Below are 14,282 nucleotides of genomic sequence, written 5' to 3' on the forward strand. Positions count from 1 at the left end.
TATATAATGAGATATAAGAGAAGTAAATGGACGAAAGGTCGGATGATCATTTTAAAGTCACTGTACAAGATTTAGGAGTATAAGTTATAGGATTTTATAGCGTTCATGCTTTAGCGATAATCATGGTGTTATTAATGTCAATATATTAATATTATATTATAAATAAAGTTCATATAGTATTCATCAGCAATGCTTCGCATAGAAATAAATGCCATAATAAAAGGAACATATAACATAATAAATGTATTATTTAAGATTCTTGTAATAATGCATTTGATCTAAACTAGCATATAGCTTGTAGATTATTCAATATGTAGTACTTGAAATGTGTTTGGTATTTAATTATAAATTTTCATTACCATTTGTAGGTATTGAATAGTTATAAAAATAGAACATGTTAGTATAGTTTCTTTCTTATATTGTGTATTCTTTACTTTGAATAATATAATTTAAAAAATGACTATTTTAAAAGCATTGATTTATTGTTAATTAAATAATGTTAATGAATATCCCTTTATAAATTATTTTAAATATTTTCAATCAATAATATCTCATTAGAGATGATCAATAATTAGATATGTTGTTCCATTAACATATCAATTCATTAGTAGTAAAATTAATGAATTACAAGAGCAATAATGAGTAATGATATTGTTTTACATTATAAAATAAAATACATTAATAATACTTGCAATTAAATTCCATCCAAACGTAGAAAATAGAGTATATTACAATTATAAAAAACAAGACAAATTAACACTTGTATAACACTACTGTATAAAACAATCCTGAGTATTCGATCGAAGCGTCATCTGACGAGTAAAAGGATCAAGCTTATTCTCGCTTGTGTTATCTCATACATTGAAATTTATTTACTGTATAAAAATCTGAATGATCTTTAATCTTATAAAAAAATACAATTTTTATTACTAACAATCTCTGCATAATTTCAATCGACAGATCGTTATAATATATAATCAAAATTTTTATATTTTATAAAAAATAAGATAAAGTTTTATTGCTTTACATCAATATAATTATAAAGCGTGAAATAATATAGATCTAATTTATAATTAATATCTTTCATTTCTATTATTTTTATTAGCGCTGCAAGCGGTTTCTAACGAATCATCGATAATATAGAACACTGTAAAAAATGATAAAGATCTATGCACACGAAGTACTATATATATTATATCTAGGATGTTTATTTTCAAGAGAGAAGTGTGGATAGACGTGGTACTAACAAAATAGTGTTTCAACAGTAAGTTATCGATGGAGCATCTTTATTGCAACGAATGCAGTTAATAAAAATGTATCTGTAGTAGGTTTATACGTCACTTCGATTATTATATATCCTATACTTTTTTTTTACAATCCTTAAATTAAAACGAACATTTCTAGATTATTGCAAAAAAGAAATAACACGCTATTATTACATGATATATACATAGGCAAATGAAATATTGATCGTGCGGTGATATCCAAATTGACGAAGCGTACTGATCAAAAGTAATAATCAACCACTGCATGCATGTATCGGAATTCCTGGAATAATTATAGCGAACAATTTGATGCATCCAATTTAACGTGCATTAACATTTTCATCGAAAATTACATTCGCGATGAAAATTTCAAAGTGGAAAAGAAAAGAAGAAGGTAAAAGAGAAAAGTGAGTTATGCGGTAAAGAATAAAAAAGAGAAAAGACGAAAATTAATATTTATTATAATAACTACTTTTTTAAATATCTTATAATTAATTACGATTATCGAGCATATCTATTTATATCTGCATCAATGAACACCATTTATGGTCGTTACAACTCGTTATATATCAGAACCATTATCGATCCTTTTATATGATTTAAGTGAGTGCACCATATTGTAAGATTTAAAAAGTATTTAGATATATTGTCCAAAAAAAAAGAAAAAGGAGAGAGAGAGAGAGAGAGAGAGAGTGGGAGAGAGAGGGAAAAAACGAGAATTCGTAGAAGCAACAGCCGGTATAATTTCAATCGGTGCAGTCTCTCTCTCTGTCTCTCTCTCTCTCTCTCTCTCTCTCTCTCTCTCATAAATATTTTGGTAGAAGTTGTTAGGAAAGGGACAATCTCTTTGGGGATGTCGTCGCTTAAATGAAAAAAAAATAGACATCGGGGGATAGGCTCGTAAGAAAAGATTTCGTGTCCGCATCGTACACATACAGACGATTGTCCCACTTTGTTCCACGCGTATGGCGTCGCGCGTATCGAGTTGTTCCTGTCTCTCTCATTCGCACGAAAGAATACAGAAGGAGCGAGATGGAGTATAAGAAGAGTATAAAAGGGGTGGGGAGTCTGATGCGGAGCTTGCGCTGTGCTTTCGTAAGGCGCGTCCTGGCCTCTCCGGACGAGACCGGAAAGTGGAGAGGGCTTTACTCGTCGACGAGCTTTCGTCGTGGAGAGCGTGCGCGCGCGCGTGCTAACTCGAGGAGAAAGGAAAAACGGAGAGAAAGGAGGAAGAAGAAGAAGAAGAAGAGGAGGAGGAAGAGGAGGAAGAAGAAAAAGAAGAAGACAAAGAAAAAGGAGGAAGTAGAAGAAGGCGTTCGTTTCGATTTTTCGCATTTTATCTCCATGACGAAACTCGTTGAGGACGTTTGAGGAGAAAGAAAGAGTGAAGGAGAGAAAGAAATAGAGAGAGAGAGAGAGAAAGAGATTCGAAATAAAAGGAAGGAAGTTAAAAAAGGAGAAAAGCCGAGACGACAACGACAATAACGACGATAACGACAAGAAGGAGGAGGTCGTCGTCGGTAGTGGTGGTGGTGGTGGTGGCGGCGGTAGAGGACGAAAGCGTCGGTCGATCGTAAAAATGTAATGACCCGGCGACGAGAGAGGGAAGAGAGGTAGCTCCACTTGGAAAGTTTTAGCAGCAAGCTACGTCGTAACTCCGTGAACGAAGAAGCATCGCCAACGGTAAAGCTCATGGCGTGAAGCTCGAACAATCGACCGGAAGGGGGATTCGTGGCTATCGTTTCTCTTTTCTTCTTTTCGTCGTCTCTGCGCGAAGAATTCGAGCGAAAGCGCTCGATCACAGAAATCAGGTAAGAGATAGATACGTAATTCTGTTCTCTCTTTCTTCTTTTTTTTTTTTTTTTAATTATCTAGTTTCGTTGAACTATTTTTTCTACTCGCTCGCCCTCTTTCTCTCTCACTCGCTCGCTTTTCGTCTCTCTCTCTCTTATTCTCTCTCTCTCTCTCTTTCTCTCTGTTTCTCTCTCTATCTCTACTTTTAATTTTAGCAGTTACTTTGATCCGTTGTACGTATGTATCAATATACGTACAAGAAGATTCTTTCGACTTTCAAAAGTTCGACTTTGTTGATTTACTTTTAGTCGGAACGGTCACGTTCGACCTTTGCCTATTGTTCGAATGTTATTCCGCAACAGGTTACGATTGATGATCCACGGCTCTCGAATGAAAACAATGATATAACTCACGGAGCTCGAGGGCTCGAGCTTTCTTCCTTCTCCTCGTTTCTTCCCTTTTCCTTTCTCTCTTTCTTTTTTACTTTCTTTCTCGAACAGTTTGGCTTCGTAGCTCGGCTTATCTTAGATGCCTCTCTCGAGAAATTCCCTTAGCTTTCTACCGTCTCGAGAGAGGCTTCTTTATTTCGTTATTATTTTTACATAGCAGTATTAAATACTTATATCCGATTTTTTGTTAATATTCTTCGAATAATATCATCGCGTAGCGTGTTTTTTGAAATATCGCTTTTTGAAATATGCCGGCAAAGTCAACGTTTCGTTCGAGTTTAATGCACTTCCCGAAATTCGGCCGATCGATCGAGATTATGAATTTACCTTAGTTTTCTTTGTACGACTTAATGAAATGCAAAGCTAACAGTTAATGTGAAAATATTTCGTTCTGATCTCTCTTTTTCTTTTTTTTTTTTTTAGTTACGTAGCCTGACATTGATCTACTTAATGTCTTATAAATCATTTTGAAAAGACACCGAGAAGGGTTGATTCTTCACATGCATATATGCGTTCTAGTTTACGTCATTTATCGTCCGTCTTACGTCACTTCTTGTACAAAACAAAATTTGTAATATACTTACCTACGTATAAATATATCTACAGTAGAATAATCATAATAGTTAGACGTGTTTTTATATATCGTGTATGCATTCATTTTTACACGTTCATTTCATACATATCTATAGATACATAACACATATACATTTATACACATACACACATATATATATATACATATATATGTAAACTTCATTTCTTTATTTGAAAAGATTTAGTTTTTATTATATACGTATAAAATATATTTAAAAAGGTTATTATACATACATATATATATATATATATATATATATATATAATGTTAAGAAAAAACTTATATATTTTCTCTCTCCCTATCTATCTCTCTCTCTCTCTCTTTTTCTTTTTGTTAAAGAATAACCTCGGTAGTCGTTTCTCAGAACGTATATTATCAACGAAGCGAACCTTCTTTAAGGTCAAAGGAAGGTAAAGCAGGAGGGTTAAAAGCCCGGTCGATCCTTCGATGCGCGACGACTCGAGCCGTTCTTTGCGCGAACGTAAACACTGGATCGGTCGATGACTGGTGCGCAATATACAATTTTTCCACGAATAATAAAAACACGATAGTCATCATTCTGTTTTTTTCAATTTCAACAAATCGTTCTTTTTCTCTTTCTCTCTCTCTTTTACTGCTTTTTTTTATATTCAGAAGTTATTGTCCTGGACTTTTGTTTTTTCAAGTATCGTTAAACCACGTTGAACATAATATAAGCAATTTTGACTCTAAGAGAGTCTACTAGAACTGACCAAAAATAAACTCGAGAATTATTTCTTTATTCGTGCAAAACGATTGATTATTATGTATGTATATATTTTTAACAAGGTGTCCTTAGTAATAGAGAAGCATTGTAATATTTATGATCGTCCTTCGTGCGCCGTAATAAAATCGTAGTTAATATTTCACTGTGTAGAGAAAATTATGCATAAAATTATCATACATTATTGTCTATAAAGAAGATATATATGGGAAGAAAAATGTCGATATTAGGGATCACCAACGATATTAATTGGATACGAAGTATGAATTAAGATAAAATCGAAATATAATCTATTCCTAAATGATATATAATTTGACAAATATAAACTTAATTATTTAATTGGAAGATATTATACTATATTGGCATTTAGTTTTATAATTTGTAGATTACGGTTTCGATAAATCTCAAAGTAATTAGAAATCCAAAGGAATTTAATCCGCGAGAGTGTATTATGTAGATATACAATATATCGAGAATAGATTAGAAAATATTTAGATTTAAAGTATGCTATTTCACATCTTTTCTATCTTTCAAAATGCAGCGTACGATTTTCTATAAGATAACTAAAACAGTACGTTCGCTTTTGCTCGAAGTAAAACCATGTGCTTTCAAACTGTACCGTCGTTGCGTTAGGCAAATGATTCTATTTCTGTGCCTACGAAATTTTCGTATTTATTCGGCACATGTTAAGAAAGGCGTGTTCTACCAGAGTACCATGCAAAAGCAAATGCTTGCCCGACTTTTATTCGAATTTCTCCAATCGTGTAAAACAATTTGTTAAAACCTGTCACTATATTTCATAGGTTTTATTCTTACTAAAGGAATATTTTTCTTGGCTGGTGTTATGTACGCATATGTACATATATACGTAGATACACGACTCATGAGAGAAACGTAATTAGATTTTCTATTTCACGCGATACGTTTCTTAGATTCAGAATATACCTATGGATAGTTGAGAGTATTGTTGTCTTTGTTTAACTTCTAGTCATTAAATTGGCATGAAATAGCAAACCACGTAACATCCCACACGTAGGATGATATATACCGATATACCGTTTGAATTTATCCATACAAATAACATTGGTAATGTTGATGCTAGTTAAAAATTGTTTGAATAAACTTTGACATTTTTCGAGATCAGACAAATTTGAAAATTTATGAAAACCTTCTGTTATTGTTATAAATTTAACTATTCGTATGGAACAAGTTGTATTTTTCTTAGATAGATACTTATTTTATTGATACATATATTAAACATTTTTCTACGGTACATATCTGATACATATATACGTATTTTTATATGCATAATACATAATACATAAAATCTACTGTTACGATACACGTTAGAAAATAAAAGAAAAGAAACAAAAATCGAATGGTCGCATCGATAAATCATTAAAATTAGTCGAGATAGAAAAGATTTTATTTGAATCTTACAAGCAAAAGATAGTAAATGCGGCAACTCGAGCGATATTATCTTTGGCACAGATAACGGATCTTTTAAACGGCGTACTAAAAATTCAATACTATATACTGTACAGGAAACAATGGCAAGAGGTCGTCATCAACATCCATACATACATCCATCCATACATACATATATACATGCACACACATCACACATATACATATATATATATGTATATATATATATATATCGATGATACAATGATGATCAAGAATAGAAGGAAGAGAAGGAGAAAAAGTCGATAGAAGGTCGGAGAAGGACATTTGAGAGTAGGTAGATAGATAGGCAGTCGCTATGAGATTCGATCGAATCCATATCTCGAATCGGAGGATTAATCGACGGGTTTTGACGACGATGGCAAATCAAACACTCTCACGTTAGCGGCTCCGAAGAGCTTTAGCGCGTCGAGTGGCGAGTGTTCGACACACACACGTATCGCGGGTGCAGCTGAAGCTTTTCCGTGACGTGGCCGGAGCTTTTAACGACATAGAGTATGCTCGGCTTTTGGCAATGTTTGGTTTGGCTGTGGCGTATACTCTGTTAAGTCGAGACGAGTCTCTTCCTAACTCCTACCTACTTCGAAATCGTTTCTAGACAACCTGACGGTTGACCTCGAATAATGTCATGAAATTTTGACGAGAAGAAATAGCCGTAGAAATTTTTAATCTATAGATATATGTATATATATATATATTTTTCGTGTATTCCATATTTCGATATTCACGCATATGCGATATATTTTCGTCTATATATACATGTATGTACCGCCCATCTCACTTGACTCGTGTCATTCTTGCTCACACCAACTTGTCTACTCAAACTAGTATATTCCAAGTGTTATTTACTTAAAATACCGCCAAGCAAATATCTTGATGCTCCCGTCAATATTTGTATCGTTGAGAATGGATTCGCTTATTCTTATATTCTTATCGCGAAGATCTGAAGAAGAAGAAGAAGAAGAAGAAGAAGAAGAAGAAGAAAGGGGTGTACCTGTAATGTCAACTGAATAAAATTGACTTATGCATGCATCCATCCATAAACCATGAAGACAATGTTATAAAATAAAAATTACCTTGTCTTTTCTACGAGAATTTTTATGCAATGTTTTTTTTTTTAGTCCTATTGAGATTTCTATGTTATTGAATTTCTATGTATTCGAGTAATATGAAGGAAACATATCTCTGAGAGAATAGAAAAAGATTTTTCTGTTTGAAGATGCTGGATATAGATATTTTCTTTCTTTTAGTATCGATAGTATAACATAATTTAATTCAATTAGATCTTACAAAATCCTAAGCGATTTAAAAATTCGATATTTCTCACATTATACGTGTTAATCGTATTTTATTTTAAAGAATGATAACATATGTACTGTATTAGTGTCTCTAATCCAATATTGTAAGGTTTAAATCGAGCCATTGACAATTCCGTTTCTTTCATTCTCTTTTCCCATACCTCTACATTTCTACGACGTTCTTCTCCGATTACAGTCGATCAACACGATTTGTTAAAACTTTAAAGGTTTCTTCGCACTTCTATAGACGATACAAACGGAATTGAATGATAACTTTTACACGCGATATCGATTTAAAACGATTAGGAACGTTTGAGTCCCCTCGTTTGACAAAACGATATATTCGAGTTCGTTGAATATGTAGTTTAAAACAAATTTAGTTGAAACGTAATACGATATCTCATATACGCTTCAATCGATAATAAATTTCGTAATAATTATAAACAAAAATAAAATCTCGCAAAATCGTTTCTCGTAAATCAGTACTAATCTATGTTATAACGATAAAAACACGATGTTATATTTACATCGTCTATAAAGTGTTAATGGAAGACTTCGTCGACCAAAATTGCTTTTAAGAACAAAAGATTAGATATTTTCGTAAATGTAAACTACTAACAGCTGTGCGAAATGTATCTACGTACGAAAACTCGCGGACGCGATATCCTCTTCCAATATGAAGGTGAATCGATTTCGAAGGAACACGACGAAACACACGATCTGCTGGCAGTTCGAAAGGTCACTCGCATGACCCACATTCGATTCGAACGCGACGCAATATTCATAGCAGTGCATACGGAGACTCGTGTGAATTCTAACTTGACGTATGTATGTACGTATGTATGTCCGATGATAAAGATCGTTTTAGAAGCGTTATTCTGCTGTTGAACGTGATAAGGGAACTACTTTTCATAAGGTTGACTCGATCGTTTAGAAAGCTTTGATTCTATTTACGAAACGTCCGTAAAGTTTGATCCGTAGTCCGGCGATAGATGAATATTTTTTTTCATTTCTTTTATTTTTTTCAAAACTAAGAGAGTTAAATAGCGTTCATAAATGTTTAATACAGAGTATGGACGAAAAAATGAAGAAAAAATATTTCCAGTAATTAGTATAAAAGTGACGAGATAGAGACGACGAGCTTTTGAGTCGAGTCTCTTCTTTATATAACTATGTAACACATTTAAATACTCGCATCCACTCGCTCAATAGAAGCTTTTTTCATCGATCGAGCTTTTCTAGCATGAAGCGGATTCCAGCGAAGTATCGTACTTACCTACATGAAATTTCGCGAGAGAGAGAGAGAAAGAGAGAGAGAGAGAGAGAGAGAGAGAAAGAGAGAGAGGGGGAGAAAGAAAGAGAGAGAAAGCATTCGATCAAAGAGAATGCAATTTTGTCGTATAAAGCTTTCCCCTTGATAATCGTGCCCTTTTCGAAATATATCGTCTTGGCGAGAAAAGAAAAGAAAAAGAGAAAAGAACAAGTCATCGCATCGTTGGAATTTTCTCGTTCTTGTGAAAAACTATCTCGGACGATCCTTTATTGGTACTCATAAGATTGACCCTTGGGATTTCTGGTATCCTGCTTCGGTGACATTTTTTTTTCCTCCAGGGGTGTAAACCATTTGATTCTCATGGGAGAGTGTAAGAGAGAAAAAGATAGATATATAGATAGATGGATAAATAGATAGGTAGATAGGTAGAGAGGAAAAGAAAAGGGATAACTGGAACGAAGATAGTCATACGTTTTTATTTCGAATCTTTCCTTGGGACTTTGTCGTCCCTTAGGATTATCGATCTATCGTTATCCTTTGGATTTTCCTTAGCCATCGGAAAATATAACTTCTCGTTAAGTTCGTAGCCCCCTTTATTTTCATTCTTTTTCTCTTTTATGTTTGTCTCGCCCTTTTTTTTCTTCTTTTTTGTTCGCCACTGACCACGAGGAACATACGGATATATTCGAATCCAATTTCATTTCTTTCTCGACCGAAAACCTTTCACAGGGTCATCGAGTTCCGCTATCAACTTTTCCTCTGCTCATGGTACCGAGAAAATTTTTTAATCATGTTACTTCGTCGCGCTTATATGACGGTACCATCGAAACTTTTTTAAATTGTTTCATTTATGCACATATTTGATAAGTGGAAATTCATGAAGTCTGTACAATTTTTCATGAGCGACGAAAATATGGTGGGAGAGAGGGTGGGGATAGGGGGAAAGAGAAAAAAAAGAGGAAAAAGAAAAAGGAAGAAAGAGAAAGAAGAAGAGTCCTTTTAAGTTGTGCTTTTTTCGTTAATTAATTATGCATCGTGCAAAGGTACGAAGGAGAATAATTATAATTAAACGCACAGTGAACGAGTTTAAAAGTGGGTGGCGATAAGGATGACATTTCGGATTGAATTACACGGGAGATTTGCTCGGTTAAAATATCGCTAGGAAAAAACAACTTACATGCGTAATTAACTTACATGTAAAATTGCCTTTAAAAAAATGTTTGACTTTTTGTTTATATTATATTGACGTATAGTATTACGGATTATTAATTAATAGTGATGGTATTTACGATATTATCTTTAGTTCTCATCATTCTTTCATAAGAGAGTAATATCTTCTATAATTGGATAATATCGTATATAAGACATTTAATTGTATTATCCGTTACAAACATAGCTTTTCCATTATTTTTAAAAATGATGTCACATGGATGATAAATATCAAAAATCAGTCATACCTAAGTCAAAAAGAAAATGTAAGTTCTCACGATACTTTATTTCCATTACAAAAGAAAAAAATAGAAATAAAAGAAAAAAAAGATAAAGAGAAAAAAAAAACACGAAGAAAAGAGCCAATCCTTTTTCTCTTAAATAAAAATGATATTTCAACGAAGCAATAAATATTAATAGCAATCATCTGAACATCGTAAATAGCAACGGGTATCCTCATAGTAATTTTCATTGGATTTTTGATCGAGTTCGTTCAATAACGGAATATCGGATAACGGAATTATAGTTTATAAGGCCACTCAAAAGGGAACGAAGAAATCTCTTGTGTTCGTTCATGCGGGCCTTATCGATGACGAGCTTTAACGCGAGAGTCCGACGGAAGCTTTCTATTCGAGTCTCGTCAAATAACTACCCTAGTGTAACTCCGTAGATAAGATCGCTATTCGAGTCTAGGGTATTGAACAAAAGATGGCCGCGATAGGTCATCGTCGATCATCTCTTTTACTCTTATGTGAACTCGAAGCAACAGTTTTCTATCTTTCTCTCTCTCTCTCTTTCCCCTTTTTTCATTTTTTATTTTTAAAAATAAATTTTTCTTTAACGCGTTACGTGAAATTGTTCGAATTTATTCAATCTCTCACGTTCATTGATCTTTTAATCCGTTCAAAACAAGCAGCTTTTGTATGTCAATGGTGTATAATATAAATTAATAACTCAGCATCAGTTAAAATGTTGGAGTATGAAAATATATATATAGGTAACTAAAGTCTATAAAAACTCATTCAATCATGTCTGCACGCTAAATCTACCTCCGGGGTTATATATTCATATCGTATTAGTATTTTATCTTTATACTTATAAAGGTTAATTTTTCAACAGCGTTTTTCTTTTATCTTTCTTTCTCTCTCGTTCTCTCTTTCTTCCTACCTTCAATTCTTTTGCCAAATCAGTAGAAGCTTGAAACTTTCTTCTCAAACCTACCATTATCAACAAGTCTGCCCCTTTTCGCGAAGGCATCGACTATTTGTCAGAGGCCTCCGCTTGCCAAGAAACAATTGGGAATCGATGTGAACAGGAGGGATGAGGGAGAAGGGAGTAGGTTGAGTCTGGATAGGGTAACGAGGGTGAAACCGCTTGTTGCTTCTTGTAACTCGCAGGCTGTACAAGTTTTGTACGAATCATCTTTCGAATATTTCAAAGGCATATTCATTTGACTTTCAAGTTTATTCTTAATTAACGGGTACTATTGTACGTCGGTTTAGAACAACGTTTTCACGTTCGAACTTTCTACCGCTTCCTAACTTCAATTGTAGACATATTGTAACGTTAGTTTGTGACGCAATTACGTTCTATCCGATAGATTTAATCGAGTCGCGATACCTTATCGACGTTTGTCTACAGAACTCTATGGAAATTGTGCATTCGACTGTAGTCGTTTTTTATTTTTTGTTTATTCTTTAAAAAAGATATACATTGATTCAAACTAACTCCATCGACATGTCAGTTCCTCTAGACGATCAATATATTTTCAGCTTTAAAAACGACACGATTTTCAAAATTTCGTGTATATAAATTTCTTTCAAACAATATCCATGAGTCTAGTAGATACGTTTAAACGACGGTTTAATTATGACATTATCGTATTTTATCGAGTCGATCTTAATGTTTTAAGTGTCCTACGTTGAGGTATGTCGTATTAGACCCTCTTAACGTGTAACACGCACAGGATTATAATCTTTTCTTTTTTTAAATTATGTAAGTGTTAATTACACCGTGAATGAATGAAATGCCATCGTAAGAATACGTATGAGTATGAGAAGAAGGTAGAGAGTTCATAGCCAATGTGCTCCGTCGATATCAATTTTGTATTTTCACCTGCGCACGAGTGTCTATCGATCTAATCGAGAGTATTTGAATTTATATCCAACGTGCTTCTCCACTCTCTAAACAACCCTTATACATATGTATTATACGTGTGTATATATTATGTGTGTTCACGCTTCGTTGAATCGTGTTTAATATATTATAAAATATACAACACACGTATATCCGACTGTACGATTATCGTACACGACACTTATGGGTATATAAAAGAAATTTCCCAGAGATACATTTTCTATAAAAAAGAAACATGAATCTTCTTCATTCTTTTTTTTCTCTTCTTTTCAAACTTGGCAGTGAAAAGATATAATATTTCAGGAATTTAATCGCATTGGCTCTTTCCCAGAATTTTCACCACCCTTAGATTTCTATCGCAAAATTACACATTATTTCCTGAACATAGCGAGTTAAACGTTATTGTACTGGCCTTCTCTCCGAGGCTATAAATAGTAGCATTAAGAACAAAATACGAAATCATAACGACGCCAAGAATTTTCTCTTGGTGGACTAAAGACAGCGTGGAGACAACTAAAATGAAATTATTCTAATCATTTTTGTCTATTCGACGAACCTAACAACTTTTATTTCTCTATAGTATTGAAAAAAAACATTCACTTTCATATCTATAAATAATTTATATTTTTACAACGTTAAACAGGAAAATATCATAATATTTATTGAAAAATGTCCTTGTTATATAAAGAATATGAAACGTATATCAAGCCATTTTACTTAAAAGCAACGTATATAACAAAAGGATGACAGATAGATGATTGATAACATTCTACGCGTCTGTCATTCGATTCTTTACTTTAATCGCCATATATCGATATAAATCATCCGTAATATAAAGTAACGAAAAATATTAGCAAATATATCCATCTTCGTCGTAGTTATTTATAACGATTATCTTTTTCTTCTCTTTTTTTTTTTTATTTTTTTCTTTCTTCTTTCTTTCTTTTTTTTTTTTTTTAACAAATATATCTCTTATTAAGTTTAATCAACGGAAAGGTGTTCGCGTGCGTCACGTTTCAAGCACGAAACGTTTGAAAGGCGTACATACCGACAACCTCGTTTCTACTTACCTAGATGAATGCACATATTTCAACTACAGACATAACTTTACGTATGTAGTTACATACATATATATATGTATATATGTATGTATACATATACACACTATACTACGTTCATTCGGTATAACATCAAATGCAGGATTATTGGTGAGCCTTTCGTGAACGATATTCACAAGCTACGCTTTTGGATTGTTGCTAGCTCAGTGCTTTTCGTTTAAAGCGGCTTCGACCTATGCTTTACGTGCTCATCCCGTATCATGTCAACTTCGATGCGGCTTGTTTCCTAATTACATACGTTACCATGCGTTCCAATATGTGTGTACATATATATATATATATATATATATATATATATATATATATATATATAACGAGAATTGTCATCTAAAGCTATCGTTGAAATTTCTGTTTATTCACGATAACAAGACCGAACAATTTTATTATGATCTTTGGTTTCTTCTTTTTCTTTTTTTCTGATCTTTTCTCTTGTTTTTTAGCCTAAATTATGATATCTCGATCGATACATTTATATAATATTTCGAAATTAAATAATTTTTGGACGTACAAATTAAGAGAGAAAGAGAGAGAAAGAAAGATATATATATATATATATATATATATATATATATATATAAATTCTATTTTTAACTCGAAATAATAATATAGAAGAGAAACGGGTTATTTTACAAATTATGTAGACTTGTTACGAAAATTTAATCTTGAGCATCCTTAGAAAGATCTATTGTAGTTATAATTAGTACAACTCTAACAATTAGGAAAACATTAATTATGTTTCCCATCGTATTAATTCATATTCTTAGAGAAAGGTTAGAACGACATTATATTCCATTCATCGATACTATTAAACTTTATATTAAACAATATTAACTCTTCAAGTTCTCCAAGACTTAGATTAAATTTCTCGGAGTAAGTATTATACCGATTCGATCGAATTATCGAAATTTACGAAACACCGTGATAACTTAAATGTAT

The 14,282-nt window shown here is 32.9% G+C and overlaps 2 protein-coding genes and 1 long non-coding RNA gene across 4 annotated transcripts in view; 2 read left to right on the forward strand and 1 right to left on the reverse strand.

The window, feature by feature from the left end:
• The window catches only part of LOC127071104 (DNA fragmentation factor subunit beta), an 11,142-nt gene extending 11,088 nt beyond the window's left edge, over window positions 1–54 (reverse strand). The window contains exon 1 of the mRNA XM_051010026.1: window positions 1–54. This exon is cut by the window's left edge and continues 1,128 nt beyond it. The gene's annotated coding sequence lies outside the window, so the exon portion shown is untranslated.
• LOC127071237 (uncharacterized) overlaps window positions 1–14,282 on the forward strand; it is a 220,056-nt gene that overhangs the window by 104,213 nt on the left and 101,561 nt on the right. The window lies entirely within an intron of this gene.
• Window positions 2,367–14,282, forward strand: part of LOC127071175 (putative uncharacterized protein DDB_G0288537) — a 42,023-nt gene continuing 30,107 nt past the window's right edge. Inside the window, exon 1 of one of the 2 annotated variants that reach the window (XM_051010133.1) lies at window positions 2,367–3,076. The gene's annotated coding sequence lies outside the window, so the exon portion shown is untranslated. The remainder of the gene's footprint in view (window positions 3,077–14,282) is intronic. The other variant, XM_051010125.1, reaches the window with a different exon arrangement.

This window comes from Vespula vulgaris, chromosome 1 (assembly GCF_905475345.1).
Source record: "Vespula vulgaris chromosome 1, iyVesVulg1.1, whole genome shotgun sequence".
In the NCBI taxonomy this organism is placed as follows: domain Eukaryota; kingdom Metazoa; phylum Arthropoda; class Insecta; order Hymenoptera; family Vespidae; genus Vespula; species Vespula vulgaris.